This window comes from Sorex araneus, chromosome 3, assembly GCF_027595985.1.
Source record: "Sorex araneus isolate mSorAra2 chromosome 3, mSorAra2.pri, whole genome shotgun sequence".
Classification (NCBI taxonomy): Eukaryota; Metazoa; Chordata; class Mammalia; order Eulipotyphla; family Soricidae; genus Sorex; species Sorex araneus.
In genome coordinates this window covers 238,146,457-238,167,017 of record NC_073304.1, presented here as the reverse complement: position 1 = coordinate 238,167,017, position 20,561 = coordinate 238,146,457, and the positions used below count along the sequence as shown (strand labels likewise).

Genomic DNA, 20,561 nt, shown 5'->3' with positions numbered 1-20,561 from the left:
CTGGCCTCTGCCTCACTGAGACCTCAGGCCCTTTGAGAGCCTCCGGGTTCCGGCTCGGGTCCAGGCACTTTCTGAGCCCTGAGGCCAGCGGGAGCGTCCCTGAGGGGCCCCTCGCCCGCCCCACCCACCCCTCCCTCCCAGGGCAGCTCCCACGGCAGATGGGCTCACCGCGCACCCCCACGTCATGACGTGTCCTGGAGCCAGTGACCGCCGGCCCCCGGCCAGCCCAGCCCCCTCGTCGGGGCCTCTCTCCGCCCGTCGCCCCCACCCCTGCCTGGAACTTGGCAAGTCTGGGGGCGTCTGCGGGATGTGGGCAGGGACAAGCGCGTGGCCCGGGGCAGGTGGCACCGACCCGGCGGGCACTGCGGCTGGGCTGGCCAGGGCGTGCGCGTGGCCGGGGGCTCTGGGGGCTGCGACCCGGCAGCTGCTCCGGAGACGGTCTTGAGGCGGCTCTTCCCCCGGCCCCTCGGCCCCCCGGCCCCCGGCCCCCCCCGGCCCCCACAGCCCCCGGCCCCCACGGCCCTGCCTGCTGCCCTTCACATCTTCGTGGCTAGAGGCGAGTCTGTCCCTCCCGTGCCCCCGCTTGGCCCCAAGGCCCCAGGGACTGAGTCTTGAGGTCCAGCCTTGACCCCTTACCTGTGGCCGGGATCACTGGGAGTGGCCGGAGGCCCTTGATGCTGACCATGGGTGGGTGCTGGCGAGGGCCCAGGACGGGGGCTCCCCTGTCGCCTCGGAAACTTCCTCACTGTGCTCTGCAGGAGCTCTGTCCCCTCCTCTGCCACTGGGGGGGCCCAGGGGGCCGCCTGGAGGTGCCGCAGGTGCAGATAGTGGGGATAGGACCAGGGGCCTGTGACCCCCGGGGACGGGATTGGGGGCCTGTGACCCCCGGGGCAGCCTCCCTTGAGCTGACCCTCGTTCCACCCGCTACCTCCCACTGCTCCGAGGGGCGTCTGGTCCAGCCTGGGGTGCACGGGAGCCGCAGATAGCCCCCGGTCAGGGCTAGGGGGCTCCCACACGGGCCCAGGCCCTGCAGCCAGAGAACCTTCCGGAAGCAGCCGAGTGCGGCCCGGAGCCGTGCTCAGGCGGGCGGGGGCGGTGGCCAAGCAGGACCCCGCCTGCACTGCAGAAGCCAACAGCTCTCGGGCTAGACCCAGCGCTCGCCTTGCTGTCCTGCGCCGTGACGACGCCCCGACCCCTGACCCCCGGCAGTGGGGACAGGAAGTGAGTCCTGCTCAGGGCCGGGGTGCGAGGAGTCCCGGGTCCTCCTGCAGGGCCCCCCACCCCGAGCGCCCCCGCCCTCCCTGCTGCGTGGAGATGGAGGGCGGCGGGCGAGGGAGAGTTTGGGGCAGGCGGGAGGCACGAGGGCGGCCCTGGGCCCTGTGCTGGGCGCCTCCGGCCGGGCCAGCCTCTCTGTTCCCGCTGCTGCCGTGCTGGTCACTGCAGCGCGGCGTCCCCGGCACAGGAGCCCCCACTCTGCCTCTGGGCCCCAGCGCAGACGCCTGCTGGGGGCCAGGGAGGGAAGTTCCCGCGGCCAGAGGTGCCCACCCCGCCGGCCCCTCCCGTCGTGCCCTACGGGTGCCCGCAGGGCTGGGCGCACCCCTGGTGCCACCCGCGCCGTCCGAGGAGTGGCCCGCGTCCCCCTGCCCCCGCACAGGAGCCGGCAGCCCCGCCCCGTGCCCCGCCCCGTGCCCGGGGTGCTGGGGTCCCTGCTCTGCAGCCGCCGGGTCGCTCGGCTGCCCCTCCCCCGCCAGCCTCCCCCGACCTTGGGGGAAAATTGCTTCCCAAATTACAGGCCTGCGCGGCAGCTTTAAGCAGCGCGACACATAAATTACATAAGCCCTTCCCGGGAGGGCGCCGCACAATAGCGCGGGCGCGTGGTGTCATTACCGCACGCGCGGGAGCGGCGGGCACCGAGCGCGAGTCCCCAATTGTCACCGACTCCCACAGATGCCAGAATAATCAAACCCACATTACTGTGCGGGAGACGGCGGGAGGGGGCGGCTCGGGCGGGGCTGTCTGTGGGAGGGAGCCCGGCGAGCCGCCAGGGTGGTGCTGGTCCCCGTCAGCCTGGGCGGGGCAGAGGAGGAGTCCGGGCCGTGACAAGAGGGACACCAGGGGCACAGGCGGTCCCCCACTGCGGCTGCTCCCCAGGGCCCGGACGGAGGGAGCTGTGGGCTGGGTGCCGTCAGCTGGTAGCAGAGTTTCCTGGGGTTACTGCTGGGGTGCTGCACTGGGTGCTGTGCTAGGTGCTTCTGGGTGCTGTGCTAGGTGCTACTGGGTGCTGTGCCAGGTGCTTCTGGGTGTTGTGCTGGGTGCAGGTGGAGGCTCGGGTCACAGGTGAGGGCACCACGGCCCCACCTGGCAGCGCTAAGCCCACTCAGCATTTAGTGTGTCACTCATACCCGACTGGGCCTCTCACACAAGTTGGCTCGCCCGCTGGGGCCCGTGTCTCTGGAGTGCGAGGGGCGCTGGGGGGTCTGGGCTCCACAGCCCCCAGAGCCACTCACTGGGCCGTCGCAGACTCGAGGCGGGACAGGCATGTGTCCCCGCTGAGTCCCAGCTGGGCCCCCATTCGGTGAGGCGTGAGTGAGCGCCTGTGGCCGGCCCCTCCCGCACCCCGCCTCGTGCCCTGGGGGCTGAGGGGTCTTCAGGAGGCAGTCGCGGGTGGGGCGGCCGGCCACTGGCAGGTGCCAGTTCAGTCCTGGGCACCTCATGTGCCCCCCAGCCGTCGGGAGTAACGCTGGGTGCAGAGCCAGGAATAAGCCCGAGCACTGCTGGGCGAGCCCCCCCAGTGCAGAAAAAACCCTGAAACTTCCACATAAAACCAGCCAACCAAATGTCCTTTTTCTCATCAGGGTGCAGCTGCGTCTCTGAGACCCTCAGGCCCCTGCTGGTCACAGCCGCTCCCGGCTCCAGCCCGGCCCACCCGGGACCCGCTTCGGCCACGCAGAGCCCGGCCCCAGCCCAGGTAAGGCAGCCCAGGGTGCCCCGTGCCCCACGGGTGGGGGGGGCGGCTAGCCCTCCAGGAAGGAGCTGTGCGGGCATCACCCTGGGGGGCCCGGTCCCGCGCTGTGTGGGGCGGTGGTCCCCTCCCGCACCCAGTGGCCTGGCGGGCCAGGTTCGGGCAGGAGGGAGGCGGGAGCACAGGACAGCGGGCCTGCGGCCACAGCGGCCACCCCTCGGCCGCCCGCGCTGACCCTGCGGCCCGGCTGCGGGTTCAGCCCCGCGACCTGCTCCCTCGGGGGTCTGTGCAGGCGCGCGGGCCAGGAGGGCACCAGCCGTGGGGCCGCGAGGGCGACACGCGACGGGCGGGGCACCCGGCTGGGCAGACAGGGGTGCGGGGAGCGGGGGAGGGGCGTCGGGCGTGCAGACAAGGGGGCGGCGAGCGGGGCGGGCTGGGGCTGGGGCTCTGCCTTGCCGGTGCCCACCGGGCCAGTGGGATGGTCCAGCCTTGGGTGTGGGGTCAGTGGGGCCCAGTGAGGTCCAGTGAGTCTGGGCCCCCTGAGACAGTGGGGGCGGGTCTGCGCGTGGGCGGGGCTGTGTCAGGGCGGGGCCTTCTGGGGCGGGGCTTGCGTGGGGGCGGAGCCGCTAGGGCCCGGCTTTGGGGCGGGGGGCTGAGCAACTGCACCTTAGCGGGGACCCCCCAGCACCCAGCCCCGGCCCGGCGCTGTCCTCCATACTCAGTTGCGCTCCTGTCCCTCGCAACCCTCGCTGGTGGGGGGCTGCGGGACCGGGGGGGGGGGCAGGGCTGTGATGCCGGCGGGGCCGCAGCCCCTGCTCAGCTGCACGGCGACCCCGGACGCGTCTTGGGCTTGGCTGCAGGCTGGGCTGAGCCCAGGGCCGCGCTGCACACCCCGAGCTGGGGGCCGGGACCCTCGCAGGCCCTCGTGGACGCTGGTCAGCGACCCGGGGCTGGAAAGTCGGTGCCCTGGCGAGGCTGTCACAGGGTGCTGGCCCCGGGGTGCCCCCTGAGGAATCTCCGAGCGCCCCCTGCCTCCTGGCCCATGCGGCAGACCTCAGGCCGGGCAGACTCCTCCAGATGTGCGGGTGGGGGCACCTAGTTCTGCCCCCCCAGACTGCAGGGGCTGAAGCACAGACTGGGCGCTCCACCCTGGCCCAGTAGGGGTGTGGGGTGGCAGTGGAGGGGTGACGGCCTGGACAGCACGGTCAGCGCCTCCCGCACCCCAGAGCCTGCCGTGCCTCAGACACCACGGAGCGAGCGGCCACTGCAGGCGGGAAGGCTGCCCCCTCTCCTCTGCCCACTCCCCTCCCTCCCTCCCCCTCCCTCTCCCCTCTCTTCCTCTCTTCCTTCCTTCCTTCCTCTCTCTCCCTCTCTCTCTCTCTCTCTCTCTCTCTCTCTCACACACACACACACACACACACACGCACACGCACACGCACACACTCCTGCTTGTTTTTAAAGCTGTAAAACCAGAATCCATTGTGCGGCGTCTGGACTGAGGCCAGGAGGACTCAGCCCTATTCAGTCATAGAAGTTTCTGGAGCTGGGACATGATCTGGGGTCATACCCTTGGGTCAGGGGGACCAGAGAGTCTCACTGCATCTGAGTCTCTGTCTCTGTGTATTCCTGTCTCTGTCCCCGTGTCTCTGTGACGTCTGCGTCTCTGTCTCTCTCGTAAGTGGGGGGGGGGGGTCCGGATCTCCGCTGGACTCTCCTGCCGTCCTGGACTGGTGTGGCTGAGCTGGTCCCGTGGCAGACTTGGCCCTCCCCTGCTGGGGTCCGGGCTTTCCTGTGGGGGCCCAGCTGGACCTCCCGGGGCCCGCGGTGGCTGGTGGCTGGGGCGAGAGCACTGGGGCAGTCGCCAGCCCCGGGGACGGCCAGGGCGCTGCAGGGCGCAGGACCAGGCGTCGGGGAGCCCGGGCTGTGCGGTGCAGGGGGACCTACCTGGTGTCTGGTGACAGCCCTGAGTCCCCCCACTCTGTCTCCGTGAGCCGCCTGCACAGAGCGAGGAGCCTGGCTTCATTGGCGTGTGTGCACTCATGCCCACATGCACATACATGTACCGTGTATGAATGCATGCCACACATACATGTGGCCCATGTCACCTCATGCATGTTACCTCATGCATCCATGTACACGCCCTTGCGTGTGTATGTGCACATGTGTGGGGGGACATGGAGGCAGGACAGCCCTTTTCCCACTCCCATGGTGCTGTCACGGTAGATGGAGCCAGGGGTGACCCCACGTGTGGGCTGCGTGGCCACCCAGGGTACCCCAGCACAGGAGGGCTTGGGCGCAGGGGCCAGCCCGAGGTCAGCAGGGAAGCGCAGGGGCCAGTGGGGCCTCAGTCCTAGGGCAGGCCCAAGAGGGGGTGCCGGTGCACCCCCAGTCTCGGGCAGTGCCAGGCCAGGGCTGGTGCCTCTCCCGGTGTCCCGCCCACCCGTGAGTTGGTTCCCCAAGACGGGCCGGGCACATCGGGGGCATGAGGACACTCTGGAATCTTCCACGGCCGCTCAAGGGCCAGCGGTGGTGGCGGGAGCTCACGGCGCCTGTCGGTCCCCGGCGAGTCCCCGGCCGTGGAGGGGGCCCGAGGGAGCCGGGTGCCAGCAGGTGTGCCCTGCGCTGACCCTCCAGCCCTGAGGCCCGGGCACCCCCATGTGCGACCCTCGTCCCCGGCTCCGGGGAAGCCCCCTCCGGGGTGCCGGGCGGGGGACTGCGGCCTTCGAGTTTCCCGGCCTCTGCAGAGGTGTTGGGGCCCGGCCGTGCCCGGCGCTGAACTCAGGGGCTGGCCCGTGCCCCGCCGTGCCCCAAGCTTCCGGGGCTCCCAGGCTGGGCTGGGATGGTCGCAGGCGGGGTTCGGCCTCGGCCTCCCTGACTGCTCGCGACTTCCCTGAAGGCGGTAGACAGTGGACAGTGGGCGGGGCTGGAGGGACAGCGCAGCTGGGCGGCCCCTCGCCCGGCCCACGGCCCCTGAGCTTGGTCTCTGCCACCCGTGTCGTCCCCGGAACCCCACAGGAGTGACCTCAGCTCAGAGCCGGGAATAGGCCCTGGGCACCCCTAGCAGGGACCCAGCCGAGCATAACAGTGCTCAGTGTTTACGGGGCCCCTCCCCGCCTTCAGAGCTGGGGTGAGGCTGGCACCCCGCGTGCGTCGCCGTGTCCCCTCTCCTCTCCCGGTGTCCCCCTTCTCTCGACACAGGGCCGGTCCCGGCCACGTGCGTGCTCTGGGCAGTGGCGTCCAGGGGACGGCGGCCACGGCTCAGGCTGCTGATGCTCGCCACTTGGCACTGGGGCACGCCCTCTGCTCCGCGCCCCGCGGCATGGAGGGGGAGGGGGGCCCGGCCTGGGTGTCTCTGGCGGTGCAGAGTCAGGACAGGGCCCGGGAATGCCATCAGCACCAGCCACTCAGAGTCGCCGTCCCCTCCGGGCTGTCTCTGGCTCGTCCCCAGGGCAGTGCAGGGCCACCAGGAGGGGGCAGAGACCTGCACACACCACCCGAGAGCCCGCCAGGAGAAAGGGCGGGCATGCCGGAACAACCCCCAGGGGCTGTGAGGAGAGGGGGCGGGCTCGGCACCTGCAGTGCGGGGCCGGTTCCCCCCCCCGCCCCCTCGACCTGCCCCCGCCATGCTCCCACCCCCAGCTGTGCTCCTGCCATCTGGCTCTGTCCTCTCCCCTCCACCCATTCCTGCTTTCACACCCGTCCATCCATCCATCGTCCCTCTTATCCATCCATGCCCCTCTTCCTCCCTCCATCACTCGTCTTCCCTCCTCTTACTCATCCATCATTATCCTTCCATCCTTCCATTTACCTCTGACCTGTCCGCTCATGCATTGACTCATTAACACCTGTCCATCCACCCACCCACCATCCGTCCACCCACCATCCGTCCACCCACCATCCACATCCATCCATCCACATCCATCCACCATCCATCCACCATCCACATCCATCCATCCATCCACCATCTATCCATCCATCCACCATCCATCCATCATCCACATCCCCATCCATCCATCCACCATCCATCCACCATCCACATCCATCCTTCCATCCACCATCTATCCATCCACCCACCATCCACATCCATTATCCACATCCATCCATCCACCCACCATCCATCCACCATCCATCCTCCTCTCTGAGTGTTCTCTGCTGTTACTGTTGCAGGCTTCATGTGACCCTCCCTGACTGTTACTGTTGCAGATGTCACCCTCCCTGACTGTTACTGTTGCAGGCTTTATGTGACCCTCCCTGACTGTTACTGTTGCAGATGTCACCCTCCCTGACTGTTACTGTTGCAGGCTTTATGTGACCCTCCCTGACTGTTACTGTTGCAGATGTCACCCTCCCTGACTGTTACTGTTGCAGGCTTTATGTGACCCTCCGCTGCTGACGGTTACTGTTGTAGACCCTGTGTGACCCCCCCCCCTGCTGCTGGTGGGGGCATCTTCGGGGTGAGGGGCAGATACCAATGGCCGAATCTCCTCCCTGCTGCGGGCTCTCAGCCGTGGGCCGTTAGCAAGAAGCTCTGAGAGCAGTGACACCCAGGTGGGCTGACGGGGACGGGGATGGGGGGGGCGAAGGCACTGGGGGGTTCCGGGCCACGGTGGGCTCATTGTCTGGCCCTCACCAATCTGGGACTTGGGACCAACTTTCCAGGGAACGCTGGGAGTGGGGGTGGGGAGAGTGCGAGCAGGCTGGGGCGGCCCCTGGCCCGGGGGTGCCCACCACTGTTGGGGTGCTCAGGGCATGATTGGGGGTCAAGCCCCCAAGCCCTCGGGGAATGTGGCCCGTGCACCCACTCTGGGGGGCTGGTGAGGCTCTGCAGGGAGCTGGGGCTCCCCCACTCTGCTCCCCCAGACCGTCATGATGGCGGTGTAGCAGCCAGACCCCTCTCCCACCCCCGGGCGCTGTCGTGGAGGTGCCCGGGAGACCCTGGGGCCTCTGCCCCGCGGGCACAGTGGGCAGGGAACCTTCTGGATCCTGCTCAGATCTGGGGGCTGCAGTGCTCCCACCCCCGCCCCCGGGCCTTGGTGAGTGGGGGTCCGGAGAGGCCTGAGCTGCTCCGCAGGGGGGTACCCCAGCCCCGCTGCCCCCAGTGGGACCTGGCTCCTCTGGAGGGGCCTGAGGTGCGGGCGAGGCCGTGTCCTGGGGCTGGGCCCCCCGACCCGCCAGCGCGCGTCCCCCTGCCCGCCTGCGATGATTGATGGCAATTAGCATCGCTGACGGGCGCAGATGTGCGGTGCCAGGAGCGGGCGCGGACGCCCACACCGCCATCTGCGCCCCGGCAGGCCAGAGCCAGCGCCCCGGCCGCGGGCCCCTGTCCTTGGCGGCGGGATCCTGTTTCTGGAGAGGAGAAAAATAATAATAAAGATGTTGTCAGGGTTATAAATAGTGCACGCTGCTTATTATGGGATGCCGGGGCTCGGCGGGGGCCGGGAGCTGCCTGCGGGGCCGACCCGAGGGCGGCCTCGAGCCGGGGGCGCGGGCGGGAGGGGAGATGCGGGTCCTGCGGGGGCTGGGCCCACTCCAGGCCTAGCGGGGGCTTCGCGGTGACCCTCCCGGACGCCGAGGGGCCGTTCTTTGTCCCTTCCCTGCTCCTCGGAGCAGTCTGCTCGTTAGGGAAGGGCCCCCCGCCCCCCCCGCAGCTGAGGCTCCCACGGGCAGATGCCGCCTGGCTCCGGTGCCAGCCCGCGGCCGGCCGACAGATGGACCTGCTGTAATTGGGGGCGCCGGCTGCCCCGCGGGCCCACCCGCACCCCTTCCCTCTCTCGGGTCCCCCGGGCGGCCCCGCCCTGCGCCCCCATCCCTCAGCAGCGGGGCCCGGGGTCCGGGAGGGGCCGCAGGGAGGTCGCCCGCCCTCCCCCGCCCGTCCCTGCACGTGCAGTGGGACCCAGGCCCAGCCCCGAGCCCCCCCGGCCTGCCGGCCCCAGCGCATGGGAAGACCGTGAGCGTCTCCCCCGGCCCGGGGAGGGGCTGTGGGGGGCTGTGCCCTCACTGCGGGCTCGGAACCGGCGGCCGGACCCCAGGATGCTGGGAGCACTGGAGGGGGCTGGGCAGGCACCGGGGACAGTGAGGACCTGTGTGTCCCCAGGCCCCGGCGTGAGGTGGCGACTGTCTGTCCAGGCTGCGGGTGGAGGGCCCGCGGCCTCGGGGCTGGGCCGGCCAGCGCCTGCCCGGGGAGGAGGGGGCTCAGGCGCCCCCCGGGCTCCGTCCAGGGCTTCCTGTCCCGGTCTCGGCGGGGCCCAGCTGCAGGGAGCCCGGCTCTGCGCGGGGACACGGCGCGGGGACACGGCGAGGGGACACGGCGCGGGGACACGGCGGCTGCAGCTCCTGGGGCTGGGCTCCAGGGGGCGCGTCCACACTCCGAGGCGGTGCCTGGTTGCCGTGTCCAGGCGTGTCCCGGGCCAGGTGTGATGACCGATTCAGGCTGTGTGTGTGGGGGGGGGCAGGTGGCGGCCTCTGTGGCTCCTCTCTGGGCTGTCACCTGCTGGGTGCTGAGGGCCGAGGCCCCCCCCGAGCCCGGCCGCCCGGGGCAGCCGACTCCCGGGAGCGGGAGGGGTGTGGGGGGGGTACGTCTGTTCCCTCTCGGCCTTGTGCTAAGTGGGGCTGTGCTCACGGGCGGCGGGGCCCAGGTCGGCTTTCCTGCGCATGTGCCGCGGGGCCCTGGACACTTTGCCCTCCTCCCCGGCTTCCCGCTGCTCCCGGCCCCCCGCTGCCACGTGGGCACCCGCCCCCAGGGATGAGAGAGCAGTGATTAGCCTAACGAGGGATTAATTAACCGGGGGACTAGCAACACCAGCGCCCCCGCCCTCGTGCTCGGCTGTGTGTGCGTGTGTGAGCTGGTGTGCCCGCGTGCTCCACTGTGTGTGTGTGTGTGTGTGTGTGTGTGTGAGCTGGTGTGCCCGCTGCTCGACTGTGTGTGTGTGTGTGAGCTGGTGTGCCCGCGTGCTCGACTGTCTCTGTGTGTGTGTGTGTGAGCTGTTTGTGCCCGGGTGCTCGGCTGTCTGTGTGTGGGGGGGACTGGTGTGCCCGCATGCTTGGCTGTGTGTGTGTGTGTGTGTGAGCTGGTGTGTCCACGTGCTCGACTGTCTGTGTGTGTGTAAGCTGGTTGTGCCGGGTGCTTGGCTGTGTGTGTGTGTGTGCATGTGTGTGGGCTGGGTGTGCCCGTGTGTTCTGTGTGTGTGATCTGGGTGTGCCCGCGTGCTTGGCTGTGTGTGTGTGTGTGAGCTGGTGTGCCCGCGTGCTCGACTGTCTCTGTGTGTGTGAGCTGGTTGTGCCGGGTGCTCGGCTGTGTGTGTGTGTGTGTGTGTGTGTGAGCTGGTGTGCCCGCGTGCTCGACTGTCTCTGTGTGTGTGAGCTGGTTGTGCCGGGTGCTCGGCTGTGTGTGTGTGTGTGTGTGCATGTGTGTGGGCTGGGTATGCCCGTGTGTTCCGTTGTGTGTGTGCATGTGTGTGTGTGTGATCTGGGTGTGCCCGCGTGCTCGGCTGTGTGTGCGTGTGTGGGCTGGTGTGCCCGCGTGTCCCCGGGCGGGACGTGTCCAGGCCAGGCGGCGCTGCGGGGCTTTGCGTGTGCTCCCTCCGGGATGGCGGACTCAGGGCAGGGCTGTTCCGGGCTCTCCGTGTCGGTGCTTCGGGGCAGATGTTCGACCTGTGTGGGCGCCTGCGGGGGCTGGTCCGTGTGGGGGCGGGAGGGGGAGGGACTGTCCCCTCAGCCTTCTCTGGGCCTGTCACAGGTGCTCATGTTCCTCATGGGCGTCACCACGGGCCGAGGGTGCCTCCCCCGTCAGGGACCCCGCGGAGGCCGGGCCCGGGCTCGGGGCTCCTGTCTCCTGTGCTCACCCCCAGCCCGGGGGCGTTTGACCCGGCCCTTTGGGCGGTGCCTGCAAACCACACGGAACCCCGGACACACGGGCCTGCCGAGCCCTGGTGCCGCAGAGGCGGGTGCCCTGGGCCGGGGCCTGGCGGAGCCTCGAACCTTGGGCCCCGTCCACGCCTCCTCCCCGGGCTGCCGCTCAGACCCCCAGGCCCCTGCCTGGTGCCGCAGCCGAGGGTCCCCCGGGCACGGGCACCATGGACGGGGCGCAGGGCGGGCCAGGGCCAGGCCCGGGAATAGCAGCAGTGAGCACTGAGCCACAGGAGTCACGGCCAGAGTGCGGGGCAGGGACAGAGGCCGGGGACAGAAACAGGGGCGGGGGGTGGGGGTGGGGGACGGGAACAGCTGTCACCACGGGGGCGGGGCGGGGCCAGGCAGGAGGGGGGCGGGGCGGGGCCAGGCAGGGGCGGGGCGTCGAGGAACCTGGTGCCAGGAAGGGTCATCTGTGGTGTGACACTAGCCTGTCCAGAGGACGTCCTTCTCCAGGCCAGAGGCCACTGGGGGCGGGTCAGACTCCCTGTGGCTGCCTCTGCCCCTGACACGTCCTGTGTGTACCAGCACACACATTTACATGCAGACACGTGTGCAAAAGCGTGTGTATGTGTACACACATGATATGGTGCTACGTGTTGGGTGTCCCTCGTGAGCAGGTCTGTGCACACGCGTGTGCAGTGTGTGACATGTGAGCTGCGGACTGTGTCTCACTGTGTGAGCATGTTGTGCACTGTTCATATTTAGGACCTGTGCATGTGTTGATACACGTGTGCATGTGTTGGTACATGTATATGCATGCACATGTGTGTATGCATGCATACACATGTGTGCATCCATGTGTTTGCATGTGTTTGTGTGTGTGCTTGTACATGTTTTTATGCGTGTGCGTGCATGTGTTTGTGTGTGTGTGCTTGGGCGTGGTGTGTGCAGGGGCTCCATCCCCTGGACACTCCCCATCGGTTCCCAGGCGTCAGCGCCCCCATGTGGCGGGGAGAGGCGAAGGCTTGGGCACGCACGAGCTCTGGGACCCATGTCCGTGCCCTCGCCCGGCCGTCAGGGTGGGACTGACGTGCCACGGCCGCACACGCCTCTGCCGGCTCCGGCCTGTCCCTGCGTCCCGCCTGCCCTCCCCCTCGGCCTGGACATCAGCCCCAAAGTGCTGGAGGGAACAGGGCGGCGGCGGCCCCTGCAGGGCCCGGGCTGCAGGCCGTGAGCGGGGAGTGGGTCACTTCCGGACCCTTCCGGACCCTTCCGGACCCTTCCGGGCCCTTCCGGGCCTCCCCTGAAACAGGACACAGCGTGTTCGCGCCTGCTCGGCTGGAGGGGGTGCCGCACCCGCCGGGGAGCCACAGGGGCGCAGGCCGGGGGGCTCTGCTTCTAGCCCTTTGGGTTTAGGGGCGGTGCTGCCGCGGCCCGGCCAGACCACCGAGCTGTCCGCCTGCTGGCCTCCCGGGAGCGGGTCAGGGCCCCCAGCCCCTCCCGTTCACACTCATCGGGCCGCAAGTGTGGAGTGTGCTGGGCTGTGCGTGTGCGTGTGTCAGTTCATGGTGCTGAGTGTGTGCATGTGTGACGTGGCGTGTGTGGGTATGTGTGCTGTGTATGTATGTCTGCTGTGTGTACGTGTGCTGTGCACGTGAGTAGATGTGCTGTGTATATGTGCTATGCATGTGTCTACTGTGTATGTATGTGTGGGTGTATATGTGTGCTGTATGTAATTGTGCTGTGTATATGTATGTGGGTGTGGGTGTGGTGTATGTGCTATGCATGTGTGCTGTGCATGTGTGTATGTGTGCTGTGTATGCGTACATGTGTGCAAGTGTGCTGTGCACGTGTGCTGTGCATGTGTGTCTGTGCTGTGTGGGTGTGTATGTGTGCATGCGTATGTGTGCTGTGCACGTATGTGTGCTGTGCATGTATGTCTGTGCTGTGTGGGTGTGTATGTGCATGCGTATGTATGCTGTGTATGTGTCTGTGGGGGTTTGCATGTGTGGGCTGTGCATGTGTGTGTATGTGTGTGTGCATGTGTGTATGTGTGTATGTGTGGTGTGCATGAGCTGTGGTGTGTGTGGGTGCGGCTGTGTCCCCTCTGCTCCCACAGGAGAGTGGGGTGCTGGGTGCTGGCGTCTCCAAAGCAGGTCAGCAGATGGCTGGGGTGACCCCGGATTGGGGCGCAGCTGCCCGGCCAGTGTGTACGATTCAGGGATCCCGTGACTGGACGGTCTGTCCTGCCTCTGCCTCGGGGGTCCAGGACCTGTTAGGCAGCTGCCCAGGGGGTCAGGCCTGGTGCCGTCGCTGGCCCTGTCCTCTCTGGGGTGCGGGGCGGGAGACCCACAGGGGCAGAGGCTGCCCGGCCTGCAGCTCCATGTGGGGGCTGGTGGGCGCTGCAGGGGGCAGCACCCAGGGACTTCGGAGAGGGGCCGTGGTGTGACTGACCCACAGTGACCAGCATGGGAACGGGCCGTGGCTGGGCACACTCCTGACCCGCCCAGCCAGAGAGGTCAGCACTGTGGGGACCCCGTTCTGTCCCCTCCACCTGCCTGGGGCGCTAGGCCCGGGCACCACCCCCGACCCCAGCCCCAGTGGGGACAGTTGGGGCCATGCGGGCTCCAGGGACACTCCGGGCTCTGCCCTCCAGCCAGCTGCCTGTTCCTGGCCAGGGGCCTGCTGTGCCCAATCCTCAGGGGGGCTGGGGCCCCGCCCTGTGGCTGCTGCCCAGTTCGCCTGCAGGGGACTCCTGCTGCCCTGTCTCTCGTGCAGATGGATGGCAGGTCACAGGACAGGCTTGGACGGTCAGTGGCGAAGGGAACTCGCTGTGAGTTTTTCACATGGCGGCATTCATGCACACTGACGCGCGAGAAACGGACTGGACCCCTGCCCCCATCTGCAGCCTGACACACAAGACACATGAACATACATGCACACACGAGCAGGTATGCACACAAGAGCATGCACACACATGAACATGCACATATACATACACATGCACACACATGAGCACACCTGCACACATGAGCATGCATGCACATATGTACACAGGCTCACACAGACACCTCTGTGGAAAGTTCCACAAGCAGGGCCACACATGGGCATGACATGTGTGTGCCAAAAGGCAGAACCACCAAATACACAGGTCTCCGCATGCACATGTACATCCATGCACCTCACACGTGATCACAGGTGTGTGCATGCACAGTGACATGCAATGCACACGGTGACTCATAGGTACACATGTACAGGTGTGTGCTCATCTGCACACATGGAGATGCCCACACACATCAGGGCACATGGCAGACACATGTGCACGCTGCACAAAGCTGGTCAGTGGGGCACGTGCACAGTACACACACCTGCATCATACGTGCCACGTATGTGCACACACCAACACACATGTGCACACTCATGCACACACATGTACACTGGTACACAGGTACATGCGTGTTATGCTTACATATGCATGTACACACATGTGTAGACATATGCACAAGGCTTCCATGGCTAATCCACCAGATGCCAGCTGCCTGCATGAGCCCCGGGGCCTGCTGTGTCCCCCCCATGCCTGCGGCATGTGGGCATGGTGAGTGCATGTCTCTGCGGTGGCCACTTGCAAGAGAGTTGGTGCCGGATAGGGGGAGGGGGTGGTACTCTGCGGCCTGGGGGTCCGGGGAGGGGGAGGGGTGGTACTCTGAGGCCTGGGGGTCCGGGGAGGGGGAGGGGTGGTACTCTGCGGCCTGGGGGTCCGAGGAGGGGGAGGGGTGGTACTCTGTGGCCTGGGGGTCCGGGGAGGGGGAGGGGGTGGTACTCTGCGGCCTGGGGGTCCGGGGAGGGGGAGGGGTGGTACTCTGCGGCCTGGGGGTCCGGGGAGGGGGAGGGGTGGTACTCTGCGGCCTGGGGGTCCGGGGAGGGAGAGGGGTGGTACTCTGCGGCCTGGGGGTCCGGGGAGGGGGGATGGTACTCTGCGGCCTGGGAGTCGGGGAGGGGAGGGGGTGGTACTCTGCAGCCTGGGGGTCCGGGGAGGGGGTGGTACTCTGCGGCCTGGGGGTCCGGGGAGGGGGAGGGGGTGGTACTCTGCAGCCTGGGGGTTCGAGGAGGGGGAGGGGTGGTACTCTGCAGCCTGGGGGTCCGAGGAGGGGGAGGGGTGGTACTCTGCAGCCTGGGGGTCCGGGAGGGGAGGGGGTGGTACTCTGCAGCCTGGGGGTCCGGGGAGGGGGTGGTACTCTGCGGCCTGGGGGTCCGGGGAGGGGGAGGGGGTGGTACTCTGTGGCCTGGGGGTCTGGGGAGGGGGAGGGGGTGGTACTCTGCGGCCTGGGGGTGCACACCTCACGGGGGTCTTCTGGTGCAGAGGCCTCCAAGGTGGGTGAAGTGTCCTGTGAGAGTTCATCATTTGACACGCCTGAGTTCAGGCGGGCACACGCACAGTCACGTGCACACAGGCACACAGGCACAAACACGTGCACACAGACACATATGTGCACAAGACACACCCATGTGCACACACACACATGCACATGGGCACAGTGGCTGCCCGGCTGCTCGGGAGAGACGTCCCTGCTGCCGGGGTCTGAGCCCCGAGGCCTGTCCAGTTGCTGCTGGGCTGCCCCAGCAGGGCTGCGGGAGGGAGGAAGCTGCCCTGGGCCTCTCACACCCGACAGCCTTCATGTGGGCTCGGCCCCGGGGACAGACCGACGGATGGATGGAGGCAGGGGACAGACGGACGGATGGAAGTGGGGATGGATGGACAGAGGCAGGGGACAGGTGGATGGATGGACGAAGGTAGGGGACAGACAGATGGACAGAGGCAGAGGACAGATGGACAAACAGAGGCAGGGACAGACGGACAGACGGAGGCGGCGGCGGGCACGGGCCGGGCCGTCCTGCGCCCCCATCCATCCTGGTGTGAAGAAGGAAATTATTCATAATTAAAAAGTAATGATGATGCGGCAAGGAGGGACGCAGCATCGCCGGGGGGTGGGGCGGCTATTTTTACTGGTCGCCATGGCGACAGAGATTCTGTTTACAGGTGCTTCCCTCCCCCTCCCCAGCAGCCGCTGATTTACATTCTGTTACCAAGGGCTGCGGCCAGTCCAGGGGGCCGGCCAGGGTGCTGGGCGAGGCCTGGGCCTGTGGGGCAGTGGGTGGACAGCCCCTTCCCCGCGCTGCGTGCCCACGTGCCAACTCCCCAGGGCCCGGCCACCTGCTCAAGGCGCCCAGGGCACCGTGCCAGCCCGGCGCAGCCAAGGGACACGGCGAGGGGCACGCGCCCAGGGCTGCCGCTGGGCCCCAGATGGCACGACGGCGCTGGGCAGGTGGGGCACGCAGGTGCCAGCTCCCCTGCGGGGCCGCAGGGCCAGTCCCCCGCCCTCGGTCAGCCTGAGCCTCGCCCGGCCCAGGGCTCCGTCCAGCAGGGCGCAGCTGCCCCCGAGCCCGCCGCCTCGCCACAGTGACCCAGGACTGGGGCTGGCAGGCATCGTCCTGGCAGTGCCGTGGTGAGGCTTCTCTGGGGCGGCCGCAGGGAGTGTGGGCACGGATCCACGCAGGGCATCTGCCCGGTCTCCCCCACTTCCCAGGCCGTGCGCGGGACGTGCCCACGAGCCCTCAGGCAGCAGAGGAACACCTGTCTCCTTATCCTGGGACACGGGAAGACGGGGCAGGAGGTACGTCAGCTGCAGGTGACTGGGGGAGGCCGAGGGCTTGGGGAGCACAGGAACTGGGAACTCCATAGGACTAGGACAAGGGCACACATATATGCACACACACTACATATACACATGCGTGCACATATGCACATGTATGCACACACCCACATGCACATGTATGCACACATGCACATGTATGTACACACCACACGTGCACATGCATGCACACACCCGTATGCACATGTATGCACACACTCATATGCACATGAATGCACACACCCATATGCACATGTATGCACACACCACACATGCATACACACACTACACACCAAACATGCTCATTCATACATGCACATGCTTGCTCACATACCACACAAGCACACGAGTGCACACACCACAAACATGCATGCATCCAGCATACACACATATGAAAGCACACACCATACACATACTTGCACTCACATACTACATATATACATACATGCACACATAGACACATATACCATACACATGTGCACATGCCACACATACACACATCACATGCACACTTCACGATGCACACACCACACATATGCATGCACACACTAACCACACACATGCATGTACACATTACCCATGTACATGTAGCACAGATACATGCACACAATGCACAATGCAGTACATGCATATAATACACATGTAATGACACATCCATGCAAATGCACAGTCATACTGTGCATGTACAGACATGCACCACACACAGGCCTCACTGGGTTTGCTCTGTCACCTCCCCGTGGCCTAGCAGCAGCCCCAGTCCTTTGCCCTGAGCCTCGGGGGGGTCCAGGCACCCCCTGCTCTTTCTGTGCAGTTGGGCTTGAAAGAACAGTGCATCCCCGTTCTGGAGGTCAGAGGTCACGTCCTGGAGGTCAGAGGTCTCGGGCAGGTCCTCCTCCCTCACCCAGCCCTGGGTCTCTGGGCTCTAGCGGAGACCCTCCAGGTCCTGCCCCACGCCCAGGCCTCTGCAGACATTCGCACGGGGACCCCTGTAGGTGGGCACAGGGCACCCCGACCCCCGCTCCCTCCTCACACCCGCCTCTGGGGAGGCACAGCCTGGGGCCCAGAGCTGGGGGTTAGGTGGGCGCCGTCCTGGAGGGCCTGGCTGGGAGGGGACGAGGACGGGGCTGGTTCATCGGGGTCCCCCTCCTCTGGGGCCCCAGGACAGTGCTGATACGGGTCCCGGGGAGGAGCACGGTAGGGCAAGCCCAGACCAAGCACCTTCTCTGGCTCCTGATCAGCCAGTGGGGGTGGGGGGCTGGCGCTCGGGGGTCTCTCGGGGCTGCGGCGGGCCCTGGCTTGGCGGCGAGAGGCCCGAGCCTTGGAGGGGGCTGAGGGGCACACGTGTGGGGGGGTGCATTGGTGCGTCTGTTACTCATTTCTTGGTGCATCCATTGACTGGTGTGTTGCTGGGATGGTTGACGAGCTGCCGGCGGGTCAGCGTGTTGGTGGGTAGACGGGTCTGGTCCCGCCCGTGGGCACAGGGGCCCTGCCTGGGGCACCGGGGCGCCGTGACCCGGCCAGCCGTGAGTCAGAGCTCCCGTGTGCGGGCGCCTGCGGGCCTGGGGCTGGGGGCGAGGGCTGGGGGCGAGGGGTGGGGTCAGCCAGGCCCGAGGGGGTCAGCCAGGCCCGAGGGGGTCAGCCCGGCTCCAGGTGTGGCCTCAGGTATGGACGCCTGATCCCGGGTCCCGTCAGATTGGGGGCTGGGGGCTTTGCTCTGGGCCCCAGGGAGTCTGGGCCAATGCAGAGACTCCATGCAGGGGTGACCGCGGGGGCCTGGGGGCCTGGCATGGCCCCTGCCCACCACCCTGAGGCCACGCAGAGCAGACCCCCACGCCCGCCACACCGCTGTCCCTGCCCGGCTCTGCTCCCCGTGCTCCCTGCACCATCGGCCCTGCAGGCGTGTCTGTGAGTGGCCGTCGCTGCGGACACTCAGGCTCTGTCTCGAGGCCACCCTTGCCCCTCCCTGGATGCCCCATGGCCACATACAGCCGTGTGACAGTACCGGCCCTCACCACCAGATGGCGCCAGGGACCACAGCCTGGGAGCCGCGGAAGGGATGTCTGGCCAGAGCACCTTCCCTCCCAGAGCAGCCGGCCCATCCTTGGACCAGGGGCCGCGGGGGTGGCCTCACAGGAAGCTCCTGGCACAGTGCGGGTTTGGGGGTGGGAGGGGCCGGGGTGCCCTGTGCGTGCAGGTCCTGGTGCCGCCTCCAGGCGTGGGGGCAGAATGTTCTCACTCTGTCCTGAGACCCCCAGATCAGAGGTGTGAAGCCGGGAGATGCCGCCCAGGGAGGCCTCACGGGCAGCAGGGGAGGGCGGTGGGTCTCGGGGACCCCAGCACCCCCCGGCCCTGCTCCGGGCGCCCCAGGGGATGCGCAGGGGGGTGAGGGTCAGGGTGCTGCGGCCAGGAAGGGGCAGAGCCGGGCTCCTCCCACGGGGGCTGGGGAGACGTGGGGCTGCCAGTGAGGGGCCTGGTCACTCGCCAGACTGGGCGGGGCCGGGGCTTCAGAGGCAGCGTCCCCCCGGCTGGCCCCACGGAGGGGGAGAGTGGGGTGAGCGGTGGCTCCAGTCCCGGCCCTCACCCCCAGAGGCTCGGCAGGACGCCCTGTTCCCAGGCCCCAGACGGAAGGGGCGAGGCCGAGGGGGCAGTCAGGGCAGCTCGGGGGTCCCGCTCCATCCCTGCTCCCAACAGCACCAACGGCTCCCAGGGGCCACTGGTCCAGGGCGCCGATGCCAGCGATGGCCACCAGGTGGCAGCACGTGCCCTCGTGGTTACAGCTGGGCGCCCGGGAGGGGACTGGGGGCTGCCACCACCCCTTCTGTTCAGAGGAAGAAACCAGGGCCCCGAAAGGAGGGGTGCCTTCCACGCACGGCCCGTCACTCAGGAACAGTGTGCCACACGGAGCTCACTGTTCACACACGCCACCACACGTCTACATGCACGGCACATGCGTGGCACACAGGCACCCACACTGCACACACAGCTCCTGCACGCTGCAGTGGGCGGCCGAGTCGTGCCCTGGCAGCGGGTGCTGGCGCCCGGCTGAGTGCGGGCCTGAGAGGGTGGGCAGGGGCATGGGGCTGTGTCCAGTGCCCAGACTCCCTCAGGCCCCCGGAGTGTGGCCGCGCGCCCGGGCCCACAACTCATGCCCGGACACACTTCCGGATGCCGTGTTCTCCGCCCCCGCGGGCGGGGGTCACCCCGACAGTGACAGTGAGGGGCACCCTGAAAGGCCCAGCTCGGGTGGAGAGTGAGGGCGGTGCTCACATGGTGACCGGTGGCTGTCAGCGACCCCGCAGGGCCTGGTGGCACCCAGTGGGCCAGAGGGAACATGACCTGGAGGACCTGAGTGTGTCACCACCAGGGGGCGCTGTGATCATAGCCAGAGCAAAGGCCCAGAACACACACGCTTATACACACGCACACATGCTTACACACTCAAACACGCTTACACACATGCTCACATACACACACTAACTTATACAAATACCCAGACACGCTTACACACATGCTCATACACGCTTACACACACAAACTCAAACACACATGCTCACACACTTACACAATTACAAATACTTAAACATGCTCACACACTCATACTTGCTTACGCGTGCTTACATACTCCCATACACGCTCACACACACACTCCCACACACTCACAAACATGCTTATGCACGCATCATACGGATACACACACTCACATGCACTTACATACTCACACACTTACACATTAATGCACTTACATACTTACACACACTCACTTATGCACACATACATACACATACACTTACACACAAACACACTTATACATGCATGTATATATGTAGCATACATAAGCAACAGCGCACTATCCACTCATATCCATCTACACACATGTACAGTTGCACACTCATGCCCACATACTCAGCTACACACATTCACTCTACACACAATCCACTCCCATCTACAGTCACACATTTACACACTCATGCACTCAGATACAACACACACATTCACACACCCCAACACAACACTCACTTGCAGACACACTCACACCACATGCCCCACATGTGTGCACACTC

The 20,561-nt window shown here is 66.8% G+C and overlaps 1 protein-coding gene across 7 annotated transcripts in view; it reads left to right on the top strand.

Moving 5' to 3' along the window:
* Positions 1–20,561, top strand: part of RBFOX3 (RNA binding fox-1 homolog 3) — a 141,682-nt gene that overhangs the window by 29,225 nt on the left and 91,896 nt on the right. For all 7 annotated transcript variants that reach the window (XM_055133107.1, XM_055133110.1, XM_055133108.1 and 4 more), the window contains exon 2: positions 2,856–2,968. The gene's annotated coding sequence lies outside the window, so the exon portion shown is untranslated. The remainder of the gene's footprint in view (positions 1–2,855; positions 2,969–20,561) is intronic.